Below are 14,014 nucleotides of genomic sequence, written 5' to 3' on the forward strand. Positions count from 1 at the left end.
TCGCTAGCTTCTCGCCACCATGCAGTACGGCGGGGACTGGGATGGCTCCAACGTCCACATGGACCACATCGAGTTCCTCCGCAAGACGCGGCGGTTGCCCGACGCAGACCAGGTGCGGGTCCGTCTCGCGCCTGCGAAGGTGATCACGCCAGAGCCGGAGGAAGGCGAGCGGGTAGTCTTCCGCTTGCACTTCCTGCGCGGCATCGGCTTGCGGGCGAGCACTTTCTTCCGCTCCTTCCTTGACTTCTATCAACTCCAGCCGCACCACCTCACCCCGAACACGGTGGTGCTGCTGTCCGCCTTCGTCACCTTGTGTGAAGGCTTTCTTGGCGTTCTCCCCACCCTCGAGCTCTGGGGGAGTTCTTCAAATCTAAGCTGGGCACCCGCATGCAGGGCGTGCCGGCCCAGAGCGGCGCCTTCATCGCGATGGGGAGGCCGGCGGCCGACAACCCCTTCCCCGTCATCACGTTAATCCAGTCGGTGAAGCGCTGGCAGAAGTCATATTTCTACGTGAATAACGTCGCCCCGCAAGGCGACTACGTCAACTTGCCGGCTTATGTAGCCGGCCCGCCGGCTGGGAGGCGGCCCCAGTGGTCCCATCGGGCCGTGACGCTGTCGCAGGCTGGTGCCGCGGCCGTCGCCCGACTGCGGGTGATGACCCAGTCGGAGGGCCTGACTGGGTCCGACTTGCTGGCCGCCTTCGTCACACGCCGGGTGCTTCCGCTTCAGAGCCGCCCTCACCTGATCTGTCAGATGAGCGGCCAGCTCGATCCGAGTCGGATGTGCACCAAGGACATGCCGCACGATGAGGTAGTCCATATGGTGAATTACCTTGCGAACTGCAAGCTCTCCGCAGAGTGGCAGTTTGGCAAGGAGCCATATTCCCGTGCACATCCTCCGCCCACGGTATGTTTTCTTCTTCCTTTTCTTCTCTTAGTTTTGTCGCCGAGTTCCTTTTGGCCGTCTTTGACCAGTCGGCACTCCTTGGCAGAGCCCTCTCCTTCGACCTACGGCCGAGTCTGAGGCGGAGCGCCGATTCCTCCCCGACCGGGCGGAGCATGACCTGGAGGACCACGACTTGGGGGCGGCCGCCATGGACGACAACACCGAGGCAGGTGGCGGCGAAGCCGGCGGCGAAGCAGGCGGCTCCGGGCTAGGAGCCAGTTTCGATGACTGGCCCGATGACGACGAGGCGGAAATCGTCCCACGCCGCCAGCCGGCATCCGGCCACGGCGCAGGTTCCTCCGCCGCGCCGCCTGCTCGGGACGGCGGGCAGAAGCGCCGTGCCGCGTCGGGCTTGTTCGGCAGCCGGCCGAAGAAGCCTAAGGGTGGGGCGGCGCCGACCAGGCGGGATGAGGCGGCCGCGGAGGCGGCCCGCTTCCACAAGTTGGTGAAGCAGCCGCAGATGGTGTCGGTGTAAGTGTATATTCCTTTGTACATTCTTTCTTCTTTTCTTGGTGATTACTGAATCCTTGCCCTTTCTCAAAAAATCAGGGCTCCGCTTTCGCTCGAGCGGGTTGCTGCCGCCTCCGTCGTTGGATCGCCGGGAGGATCCGGGAGCACCCGCCGCGTGGAGCCCCACGCCGAGCTTCAGGCGGCGATGGAGCGAAACGCGCGGGATGCGCGGGAGGAGCGGGAGGCGGAGGAGTTGAGGGCGGCTGTCGCCAAGGCGGCACAGGAGGAGGAGGCGGCGAAGGCGCGCGCCGACGCAGCGGCCAAGGCCCAAGCAGAGGCTGCGGCCGCGGCAACAGCAGAGGGGGCCTTGCTCGTCACCCCTCTGTGCGTCGCGGCACCCGAGGCCCCAGAGCCCCCGCCAGAGGAAGCCGGCGGCGGCCAGCCGGGATTGGAGAGGGAGGACGACGTCGTCGTCCCGGAGAGGGAGGCGGCACCGGCCCCGCCGACTGGGGCGACCCAAGGCGGCCGGCCTAACGTGCTGCCTGCGTAATCGGCCGGGGGCGAGCCGGCCGCGAGGACGGATCTGGTGGTCCAGTCGCCATCGCGCCAGCGCACGGGGAAGGCCGCATCGGACCCGCAGAAGGCCGCAGGCTTCAGCTCGTCGGCCCAGGACATGGAGGCGGCCAGCGCCAGCTCGGGGTGGACGCCGGGTGGAGGGACGGCTATGGTGAACATGGCAGCACAGGACGTCCGGAACCGGCTTCAGTCCCAGGCTGCAGCGCTGAGGAAATACAATGACAAGTTCTTTAGGACGCGGGCGGCCCTTCGGGTTAGTCTTCTTATTTTTCTTTTTTGATCTTGGTTTCTTCCGTGGGGGCGCGTCAGCGCACCCACTGGGTGTAGTCCCCAAGTTCCGAGTCGGCTGCTGAGCAGGCGGCTTGGAACTTCTTAGCGGGCTTTGTTTTGCTATCTTGTTCTCATTCGCTCCTCTGCCTGTCTTGCAGGACTACCACAACCTCCGCGCAGCTGCCTTCAACTCCCAGGCTCGGGAGCTGGCCTAGAAGAATGCTGACCTATCTGAGAGCCGGGGTAAGTGCTTCGTCTTTTATCTCACGTGGGGGCGCGTCAGCGCACCCACTGGGTGTAGTCCCCAAGATTCGGGCCGACTGCTGAGCAGTCGGGTCGGATCTTCCTTGACAACTTCTTCCTTATTGCTTCTTTCTTTTCTGCCGTCCCTGCAGCGGCCAACGCCAGTCTGAGGGAGCAGTTGGGCGGGGCTCAGGCCGCCCTCTGTGCTAAGGAGGCCGAGTTTGACGCCTTGGCGCAGGAGCATGACCGCCTGGCCAAGAGGTTGGCCGACCAGGAGAAGAGCCACAAGGCAGCCCTGAAGGCGGTGCAGGACAGCGAGGCCGCCCTCCAAGCCGAGTATGAGACAGAGGCGGCCAGCTGGGCCGAAGCGAAGCAAACGCTGATCAACGGCTATGGCCAGATCGAAGACTTGGTTGACGGTAGGCCGCCTTCTTCTTCGTCCTTTCTTGCCGCTTGCCGTTTGGCTCATTTTCTGACTTGGTGTTTTTCTCCTCTTTCTCTTTCTTTCTTGCGTAGAGTACTTCCCTGGCTACTCTACCGCCGCCAACCAGGTCGTCGAGGCGCACCGCGAGGCACGAAGGCAGGCTGGCGCCGAGATCGCGCCGAACGCTCGCCGGTCGCTGGAGGAGCAGCTCTTGGCGATTCAGGCCCGCCTCCAGCCGGCTCATCGCATGCTCCGCCGGCTTCAGCATGTCGGGGCGCAGGTGTTGGCCGCTCTCTGGCCTGGTGAGGTGATTCCCCGCACCCCCAGTCGGACTGCCGACTGGCTGGAGGTGGCGGTAGGCCGCTTCGAGGCCTGGAGTTCGCCAAGGCCTGGTATCCCGAGCTGAGTCTGGACCAGCTGGCCACCTGGCGGCAGGAGGCCGACACGGAGCTGGAGCCGGCGCGGCCGGCTATCATCCAGCGGGCTTCAGCGATTGCCGACTACACCGACACCAGCGCCTTCGCTCCTGAGGTGGATGACAACGGCGTTGCCCAGCCGGAGGAGTGGTTCGGGCTGAACCCGGTAGACGGCGAGGACTCGGCGGAGGAGATCGACTCCAGCGACGAGGGCGAGGAGGAGGAGGAGGAGGGTGAAGACGCCGCGCCAGATGGTGGAGCGGCCGGTCAGCCTCAGCTTGACCGTGCCTCCAGCAACAAGGCACGCGCGGGTGCCTACAGCCGGCGATGATCAAGCCGAGACCCGCCAGCCGGCCACTGCTCCAGCTGGCGGTGCCGTCTCCACCGACCGGCTCGGCTCCCCTGCTGCGCCCTTAGTCTAGTCTGCTGCCTCTACTTTCCTGTTTTACCACTCTTGGTACATCATTTTGTTAAGTTTGCGCAATTCCACCCACTGGTTGTGTATTCGAACTATATTGACTGCCGGCCTGTTGGGGGCCTTATGTGTAAATATAATTATGCATGTGTTTGCTTTCCCTTGTTCTTTGCTTTTCATCCTTCGGCTGTTTCCTTTGCCGCCCTCCCTTGGTTGCCGCCTTCCCAGCCGGACAGCTGCTCTGCAATCTGTGGCTGGGGAAGTGCTTGGGAGGGCAAGTACTCTAGCTTTGTTGGATTATAGCGAAGTGATTGGGAGGCCGGCCAGCCGGCTGTTTTGACAGCCGGTAGGCGTGGTTGGAGGCCGTCTTTGCGTTATATAAGTTCGTTAATCCTTAGTCGTTTTTCGTGTGGGCATCCTTTCTGCCTTTGGCTCTTGCCAGTCGGACAGTCGGTTCTTCGAGATGTGACTTTCAACAAGAGAGGGCTCGGGTGTCGGCACACTACTTGTCTGACTTCAAGTAGAACTTTTAATATAACTTAAGGCGGCCAGTCCCCGGGACGACTAGTCGAACCCGGTGCCGAATAGAAAATCAAATGTAATAATACATTCATGAGTATGACACTCGTCATTCATAAATAAAGGAGGGCAGTCCCCGAGTGCTCCTCGGGGGGCCCGTTTGTCTCATATTTAATAAAAACGGTAGCGTGATACATACTGCTTTCAACTGTAAAATCTTCTCAGGAGGTTTGCGTTCCATGGTCGCTCCGACTCCTTGCCGAATCATCCCTCTTGCGTGCTCTTGGTTTTTGTGCGTCGATCAGGTAGTAGGAGTCGTTGCCTAGTGCCTTGCTGATGACGAAAGGGCCTTCCCAAGGGGCCAAGAGCTTGTGCTGGCCGGCTGTTCGCTAGATCAGCCGAAGCACAAGGTCGCCCTCTTGGAAGGATCTTGGCTTGACCTTCCGGTTGTGGTAACGGCGCAAACCCTGCTGGTAGATGGTGGACCGGCTGAGTGCTAACAGCCGGCCTTCTTCCAGCAGGTCGACGCCGCCCTCTCGCGCTTCCTTGGCCTCCGCCTCCGTGTACATGGTGACCCGAGGCGAGTCGAACTCGATGTTAGTCGGGATGACAGCCTCGGCACCATATACAAGGAAGAACGGAGTGAAGCCGGTTGACTTGTTTGGGGTAGTACGCAGACTCCAGAGGACAGCCGGCAGCTCGTCGAGCCAGCAGCCGGCCGAGCGCTCCAATGGTACGACCAGGCGGGGCTTGATGCCGGAGAGGATGAGGCCGTTTGCTCACTCGACCTGGCCGTTGGACTGCGGGTGGGCAACTGACGCTAAGTCCAATCGGATGCTTTGTGTCGCGCAGAAACGTGCCAGTGCTCCTTGGGCAAAGTTTGTGCCGTTGTCGGTGATGATGCTGTGCGGCACGCCATACCGAGTAGCGATGTCGGCAATAAATGTCACGGCAGTCGCCCCGTTCAGCTTCTTGATCGGCTTCGCTTCGATCCACTTGGTAAATTTGTCCACGGCGACAAGCAGATGTGTCAAGCCGCCGCGGGCTTTCTTGAATGGGCCCACCATGTCCAGCCCCCAGACGGCAAAGGCCCAGGTGAGGGGGATGGTCTTGAGTGCAGAAGCCGGCAGGTGTTGCTTGGAACTGAAGACTTGGCATCCTTTGCAGCACTTGACTATCTCTTTGGCATCTTCCAAAGCAGTCGGCCAGAAGAAACCATGGCGGAAAGCTTTGGCCACAAGTGATCTTGAGGCTGCGTGGTGGCCGCATTCGCCTTGGTGGATATCCTTGAGGATTGCTACACCCTTCTCTTGCTCGACGCAGCGCTGAAAGACCCCAGTGACGCTGCGCTTGACAAGTTCTCTGTTTATTATTGCATATGCTCCGGCTCGGCGTTGCACTAGTCTTGCCGAGATCTCATCAGTAGGCAGCTCTCTGTTGACTAGGAAGTTGAGGATGGGCTGGGCCCATGATGGATCTGTGACTTCTTCTACTGTTAGTACGACCACTGTGACTCGGGTGGGTGGGTTGGGTGGTGGAGGGTTGGAGTCGGCCACCGCTTCTTGTGTCGCTGCAATCCCCGGGCCGACTGCTGCAGTCTCCGGGCCGGGTTCTGAAGTCCCCGAGCCGGGTGCGACTACGGCAGTCCCCGGGCTGCTTGTCGAAGTCCCTGAGCCGCCTACTGGGTTCCTCCAGTCGGATCCGGCTGCATCGGGGGCGGGCGGTAAGAAGATAGAGTCCGATTCTGGAGACGGCTTGATGGACGGTTTGAGAAGGCGCTGGAGAGAGACACCGGTTGGTATAGCCTATCGGGTGGAGCCGATCCGTGCCAGGGCATCTGCTTGGTCGTTGTCGGCCCGTGGCACATGAAGGAACTCGCACCCTTCAAAGTATTCGCTAATCTGCTAGACGAGGAATCGATAGCTCACCATGTTTGCATCCTTGGCGTCCCAGTCGCCAGACGACTGCTGGACCACCAAGTCTGAGTCGCCATAACACAGGATCCGGCGTATGCCGAGCTCTTTGGTGTTGCCGGACTAGCACTTGTGACAACCAACTCCTACGACATATTTGACTCACCCAATGAAGGAATTGGAAGATGCTTCATGGCTAAAGGTCCAAAGGTAACACACCCCGAGTATGTTGATTTCAATAGTGATGAAGATGATTTGATAGGTGATGATGATTTACTTGTTGACAACTCTAGTGATGAAAACTATGATGAAATGTCAATTAATCATGCTAATCAAGATAAAACGAATGACGATGATAAGAAGGAGATTGAACGTCTAACTAAAGAACTAAACACTCTTAAGTTAGCTCATGAAACTACCTTGGAAGATCATCGAGAGCTTTTAAAGACTCATGATAAGCTACGCTTTGAAAAGCTCAACCTTGAGCAAGAACATGAGTTTTTAAAGGCAATCAATGATGATCTTCGCAAGAAAAGTTCTTCTTACATTGCCAAGCGTTTACTCTTGTCTACTTACATGCCACAAGTTAAATCTAGCAACAAGAGCAAGAAAGATTCTTCATCTGGTAGTAACAACAATCATGCTAAATCCAATGTTGTTGCATCTAGTAGTTCTCTTGATTCCACTAATGATTCTCTTAGCCAAGTTACACATGAGCAAGAAAATAGCTTATTGAAGGGAATTATAGAGAAAGGTGTTTACAAGAGTCTTGCTGGAAGTAAGCAATTTGAGGAAATTGTACGCAAGGACACCGGAAAAATCAAGGTGTTGGTTTTGAACGGAAGTTCAATGCTAATGGAGTTGAGTGGGAAGAAGATCAATACCCCAAGCGAAGTTTGTTCCTCAACAAGAGAAGTATGATCCTACTTCCTTCAAAGGAACACAAGCTCAAGATGATCTTCCACCACAAGACCACAAGCAAAAAGGCAAGGATAAGCTTCAAGAGGAAATTGATGCATTTGAAGAAGCACCTAAGGCCTTGGTCAAGTGGGTTCCCAAGACTACATCAAGTTCTAATTCATCAAGTATGACTACAACTCCAAGGATTCCCATCAAGATGGTGTGGATCCAGAAGAAGAAGAACTAGAGAGTTCTTGAGGGTGACTCCGCCAACATACTTCACTCTTATCATTTTGGCGAGGACAAGTGCAAACAACTTCCATATCTTGCACTAGTTCAAGGAGTCACAAACCCTCTTGTTGGTAAGACAAGGGACAAGGTAACCTAATGCTTTCATGGACAAAATCTTGTGTACACATGACTCTATGTCTATGGATATCCTTGCTTGTTCCTTGTGGGACTAACCCGTGTAGGTATTGAAAGTGCAACTCACTCCAAAGGATTGCTCCGAATGATCTACATCAACATTGAGCATCTACATCTTCAACACCTACATAAAGTCATCCTCGACAAAACCCAAGGTTAGTTCATCCCTCTTAGGGGGGATATCACATCTAGGGGGAGCTTTACTCTAATTAATTGAGCTAAAGCAACTCTAATGGTGTGAACTCAACAATGCTTGATGTAAAAGTGGTAACCCCACTTGTGCTTAAACGATGAGTATGACCTATGATCAAATGTTCTCGTTTGACTCCTAAACCAATATACTCATATATAGATGACCTAGTCATCGCCAATTGTTTGATAGATGCTAGAGTGTTTGTGCATGCTTTGTCACATATTTCATTTGCCATCTTAATTCTGTGAGCATGTTGGATGCATATTTTACTCATTCAAGGACATCCATTTGTTGCTTTGATTGTTTGGCTCTTTCTCTTTTGCCAAATGGATGGACAAGAATGCCTAAGAACTCCCTCTAGCTATCTATGCTTTTCTTGTCTCAAACTCTATTCATGCTACATCACAAAGTTTCATCAAGTCAGATTCGAACCACTCTGTGTGAGGAGCACTTGAAGTCCCCGATTCGTCATAGACTTGAACTTCAAAAACCTCTTTGTGTATTTCGGTCTGACCGCTTCATCCCTTTCGGTCCTACCGAGATCACTAAGTTGATCCAGGGTTTTCAATCTCGGTGCAACCGATTAGAACCTTTCGGTCACACCGAGTTGCAGTAACTGCTTGCAGTTTTGCATCTCGGTGCCACCGAGTCGTTACACTCGGTCACACTGACAGGGTCAGGTTATATATGCTGACGTGCCAAATTCTCTTCGCCCGCGCGTAACCTGCTCTGCCTCCTTGGGTCTCCGAATCGTCCTCTCGTCGCCAGCGACCTCCCGCTGCTGGTCTCCGCCGCTGTCAACGGCAATCTGCCCTGTCGTTGCCACCGTAGCAAGTTCGCCGCCGAACTAGGGTACGAACTTGATCTTTGTGCTAATCCATAACTGTCGGAGTAAATAGCCACAGGTAGCCTAACCGACTCCCCCTGGCTTCTCAAGAAATAATCAGGCCATTTGAGCCTTCAAGCATTCAAAGCACAGGGCCGCCTTCCCCCAGCCGGCTATCCCAAGGGCCGACTCTCAGAAGGCGACCCATTCCCAGAAACCTCCCCCAAGATAGCTACAAGATGGCCGACTCCAGGAAGCCGGCACCAAAAGGACCGACTCCCAAAAGCCGGCCATGAAGAACGCCGACTCCCAAGAGCCGGCCATGAAGAACGCCGACTCCAAGAAGCCGGCCAAGACCGCACCCACCAAAACTACGCCCACATAACGGAGATAAGACAGGGCGTGGCCACGGTACAGCCCATTACCCTCGAATCCCGAAGTAGGCATGGCCACAGGACGCCGTACGGGTCAGCCATCTCCCGTCCGGCACGGCACTGTAGCCATGTTGGCCTCGACGTCATCCACGACAGATGCCAGTACGGCCCGTGGGCGGCGGGCCCCTTTAGCCAGAGAGACGCTCGAAGGCGGCCCGGCCTCCCCTAGTCGGCCAGGGGCGTAGCCGGCCCCCAGAAGCCGGCTACCCCCCTCCCTCGAAACATGCGCCACATTAAGGAGACAAGACAAGGTAAGGCTATAGTGAGAGCCCACAAGGCGGCACACTGTAGCCACGCTTACCTCGACAAAGCCCTCGTCATCAGGGCGAGGCTACAGTAACCAGCCGCCGACAAGACCCCCAAGCGGTGGGGCCGGCCTGTCGACCAAGAGGCCGGCAGCCGGCGGGACCCACCAGTCGGCGGGCCCCAATGGCCGGCGGAGAAGTCGGCGGGCACAGACACTGACGGCTGGGGCCCGCACCCAGCCGGATTACTATTGTACCCATGGGGGGTAGGCCTATATAAACCCCCCGGGGCACCCATGCAAAGGGTTGGTCTCACAGAGTTACACACACACACCATATAGAGAGGAAATTGAGAGCTAGCCTTGCTCTTCTTCTCCCTCGAATCCTACAGCTCAAGGAGCACTTGTAGCTACTCTTTTCGATCTAGTGATCATGCGGAGACCCCACGGAGAGCCCCGAACCTGGGTAAGATTCGCCGGCGTGCATGTCTTCGCCTCATCCCGTTTCCAGGCACCGGCGACGTCTTACTGGCTCCCACAATGATAAGCCACCCGTTGGCATATGTCGCACCTACCACCCGACAATAACTCTGATTCTTAGCACATTGCTTTGCCATGATTCTTGCCACGTATGAGATCATCCTGTCCAATGAAAACATCCCGTAGATTAGTTTTGATTTGAAAATTTAGGGTTAGGTCTCCGCCGAATTCATCTCGGACCGACCGAGTTGTAGAAATCGGTCTCACCGATTTGGCTTAGGCCAGAGCACATGCGTTTTTGGTCTGACTGAAAATTGCAAATCGGTGTGACCGAGTTTGATTCTCTGTGAAACCCTAGCAGTCTCGGTACCACCAAACTGTGACTCGGTCTGACCGAGTTCACAGTCTGACCGAGTTCACTAGTTTAGGTTCCAAAAGCTGCTTCGGTATCACCGAGTTTACAAATTGGTAGATCCGAAATGCTTTCTGTGAAGAACTAAAATTAAGTTTTTTAAGTCATCTATTTTGCAAAACTCCTGTACTTTGTGATGCTCATCTACTCTACCTCATAAATAACCTATTCACAGGGTCTGCTGTCAGAGTGTTTCAAGAGATGTCTGATCAAAGTGACAGGTAGAACAGGTCTGAGCAACAGGTGCAGATGAGTGAGGGTTCAGATCCCTCTAGCAGCTATGATGAAGGCTGCATGAGCACTCCCAGGAACTTGCCAAAGGCTGCCACCATGACAAGGAAGAAGAGGACTTCTGATTCAGAAGATGAGGAATATGTGGCTGTTGAAGATGATGCCACTTCAAAGAAAAAGGTGCTGAAGAAAGAGTATGGCACAGCTGCTGCAACAAAGCCTTGAATGAAAACAAAGATGCCAGCATGAAGACAACCCATGTCAAAGCCAAGAAAAGTTGCCACAGTTGAAACTATGAAGTTCACCATTGAGTCTGAAGAAGAAGCAGCTTGTGAGGATAAGAAGAAGAAGAGGGCCAGAACCACTACTGCCAGAGTTCTTGGCAAGCTCTCAATGAGGAAAGATTCAGAAGAGGAAGAGGATGCTACACCAGAACCCAAAACTCAAAAGCTCATGGGAGATGCAATTAGATCAGGGGCTGCTCCATCTAATCCCAAATCTGCTCCCAAGGCTGCTGCTCCAGCTCCAAAGCCTAAACCCAAGAGAAGCACTAGAAACATCCATGTTGAAGAGAAGAACAAGGCCTCGGTGCCTGAAGCTGCTGAAGAAGATGAAGCTCAAGTGTTGAGGAAGCTGAAACCCAAGATCCCTGACCACAATGATGCACACCCAGTTGCAGAGAACATGCAAATCAGGAAGGATGCAGGATTGAGACTATGGAGACAGTCTGATCCATATGCTATCAGGAGAATAACTGCTGTGGACTACATGTTTCACACTAAGGAACAGCAGGACTTCTATGAGACAATTCTGCTTGATAAGAAGCCCATTGTGTGTGACATGAGATGGGTTGACTGGGAGTTCATCAAGGAGAATGAGGATCACTTCCCTGGTGTGCTTGATAGCTTCAAGGCATGTGGAGTTGACACATTTGTTGCCCAGAAGCTCACCAAGTGGAATGATGAGCTCATCATGCAGTTTTACTCCACTGCCCACTTCTATCCAGATGGAAGGATAGTATGGATGTCTGAGGGTACTAGATACCAGTCTACAGTTGATGAGTGGGCCAAGCTTATCAACGCTCTCAGGTATTCTTGAAGAGCAACCAAGACCAGCTTGGATTCCTGATCCAATCCACCCTGAGGATTGAGAAGGGCTTGGCCACCCTGACCAAGAACCAGGAGAGTTTGGAGAGGATCACTGAGCAGAAATTCTATGACCTTGATGTCAAGGTAACAGAGATCCAAACTGCAGTTGAGCAGCTCCAGGAGGAAGCAGAGGAGAAGAAGGGCAAATCTACTACGGATGCTTTTGCTAGAGTGCCCAGAGGACAAAGATCTGCTGTAGTGCCCATGACAGATACTAGAGCAACAGAATCAGCACCAGCAGCTACAGCTCCAGTTCCACCTCCAGCGGCTACTCCACCAGCTCCAGCTACTTCATCCGAAGCCTTCGTCCTTGGAGTTCTCTCAACACCACCTCCCGAAGATCAAGCCTGAGAGTCGTTTAGCACTATGCCTTTTTGAACTTTTTGGTAACTTGTTGCCAAAGGGGGAGAAAAATGTATAGATCATAGGCTTCGAGAGAGAGTGTTGCTTTTTTTATCACTCTTGCTATTTTGGTTGAAACTTCTTTATTGTGTGCTTGTGTGAGATACTACTTTATGTCCTTGTGAGATACTTGTTGATCATGTGTTTGATCATATGCTACCTTAATGCTTGTTGGATGATATTATCTTTCATATCCTCTTATGATCATTCACTTGCTTGGTGATGAGTGCATGTTTTTAATGTCTATAATTTTGAGCGCTCCACCAAGATGTATGTGACATGGAAGAGTAACCCATGATCCTAATCGATTGTGCATTTGCATTCAAAAGCAAATCTTAAATAATGCACAAATTTAGGGGGAGCTCTTGCTTATCACATACTTCTCAAAGCGACGATGTTTTTCAGTCTTATTATCATTTGTCAAAGCTTTGATCTATATGTTGTCATCAATTACCAAAAAGGGGGAGATTGAAAGTGAAACTATCCCTGGGTGGTTTTGGTAATTCCTAACAACATATAGCTCATTGAGCTAATACTATTTCAAGATAAATATTTCAGGAAAGCTCAATGATTGGCATGGCATGGATTAGAAAGTGGACCCTTCAAAATGCTAAGGACAAAAGATTGGCTCAAGCTCAAAGCACAAGACTCTACATTTTCTATTTTCGTGATCCAAGATCACATTGAGTCTATAGGAAAAGCCAATACTATTAAGAAGGGATGAGGTGTTGCTTAATGAGGTTATTGCTCAAAATGCTTAGTTATATGCTCCAAAACCCTCCACTACTTTCTCATATCCACATATGTCCCAAACCAAAAAGTCCATTTCGGCCCCACCAAAATTTCATATCCGGAGCCAACGAGTTCAGTTGACATAGCCACTGCCAGAAACCTTAGTCTTTTCAGTCTCACCAATAGGGATCTCGGTCTCACCGAGATGGGATGTAATCTCTCTGTTTCCATTCGTAACGTTTCGGTCAAACCGAGATGAGCGATCGGTCCCACCGAGATTGCAATGCAAACACTCTGTTTCCTTTTCGTAACGTTTCGGTCCAACCGAGATGAGCGAATCGGTCCCACCGAGTTTGCCTGACCAACTCTCTGTTTGTCTATTACCAAAATCGGTCTCACCGAGTTTGTGTAATCGGTCTCACCGAGATTACGTTATGCCCTAACCCTAATGATATCGGTCCCACCGAGTTAACATGTCGGTCCCACCGAGAATCCTAACGTTCACATTTTGAACTAAATCGGTCCGACCGAGTTTCATGATTCGGTCCCACCGAGTTTGGTGATTTGTGTGTCACGGTTAGATTTTGTGTGGAGGCTATATATACCCCTCCACCCACTCTTCATTTGTGGAGAGAGCCATCAGAACATGCCTACACTTCCAACACATATTTTCTGAGAGAGAACCACCTACACTTGTGTTGAGGTCAAGATATCCCATTCCAACCACATAAATCTTGATCTCTAGCCTTCCCCAAGTTGCTTTCCACTCAAATCTTCTTTCCACCAAATCCAAATCCTGTGAGAGAGAGAGAGTTGAGTGTTGGGGAGACTATCATTTGAAGCACAAGAGCAAGGAGTTCATCATCAACACACCATTTGTTACTTCTTGGAGAGTGGTGTCTCCTAGATTGGCTAGGTGTCACTTGGCAGCCTCCGTCAAGATTGTGGAGTTGAACCAAGGAGTTTGTAAGGGCAAGGAGATCGCCTACTTCATGAAGATCTACCCTAGTGAGGCAAGTCCTTCGTGGGCGACGGCCATGGTGGGATAGACAAGGTTGCTTCTTCGTGGACCCTTCGTGGGTGGAGCCCTCCGTGGACTCACTCAACCGTTACCCTTCATGGGTTGAAGTCTCCATCAACGTGGATGTACGATAGCACCACCTATCGGAACCACGGATAAAAAATCTCCGTGTCAACATTGCGTTTGCTCCCTCAAACTCCTCCCTTTACCTTCATATGCAATTGTTTTACATTCCGCTGCTATACTCTTAGAATTGCATGTGTAGGTTGATTGCTTGACTTGTGCAAAGTTGCTAAAATCTGCCAAGAACTAAAATTGGGAAAAGGCTAGATTTTTATTTGGTCAAGTAGTCTAATCACCCCCCTCTAGACATACTTTTGATCCTACACACATA

This window comes from Aegilops tauschii, chromosome 7 (assembly GCF_002575655.3).
Source record: "Aegilops tauschii subsp. strangulata cultivar AL8/78 chromosome 7, Aet v6.0, whole genome shotgun sequence".
In the NCBI taxonomy this organism is placed as follows: domain Eukaryota; kingdom Viridiplantae; phylum Streptophyta; class Magnoliopsida; order Poales; family Poaceae; genus Aegilops; species Aegilops tauschii.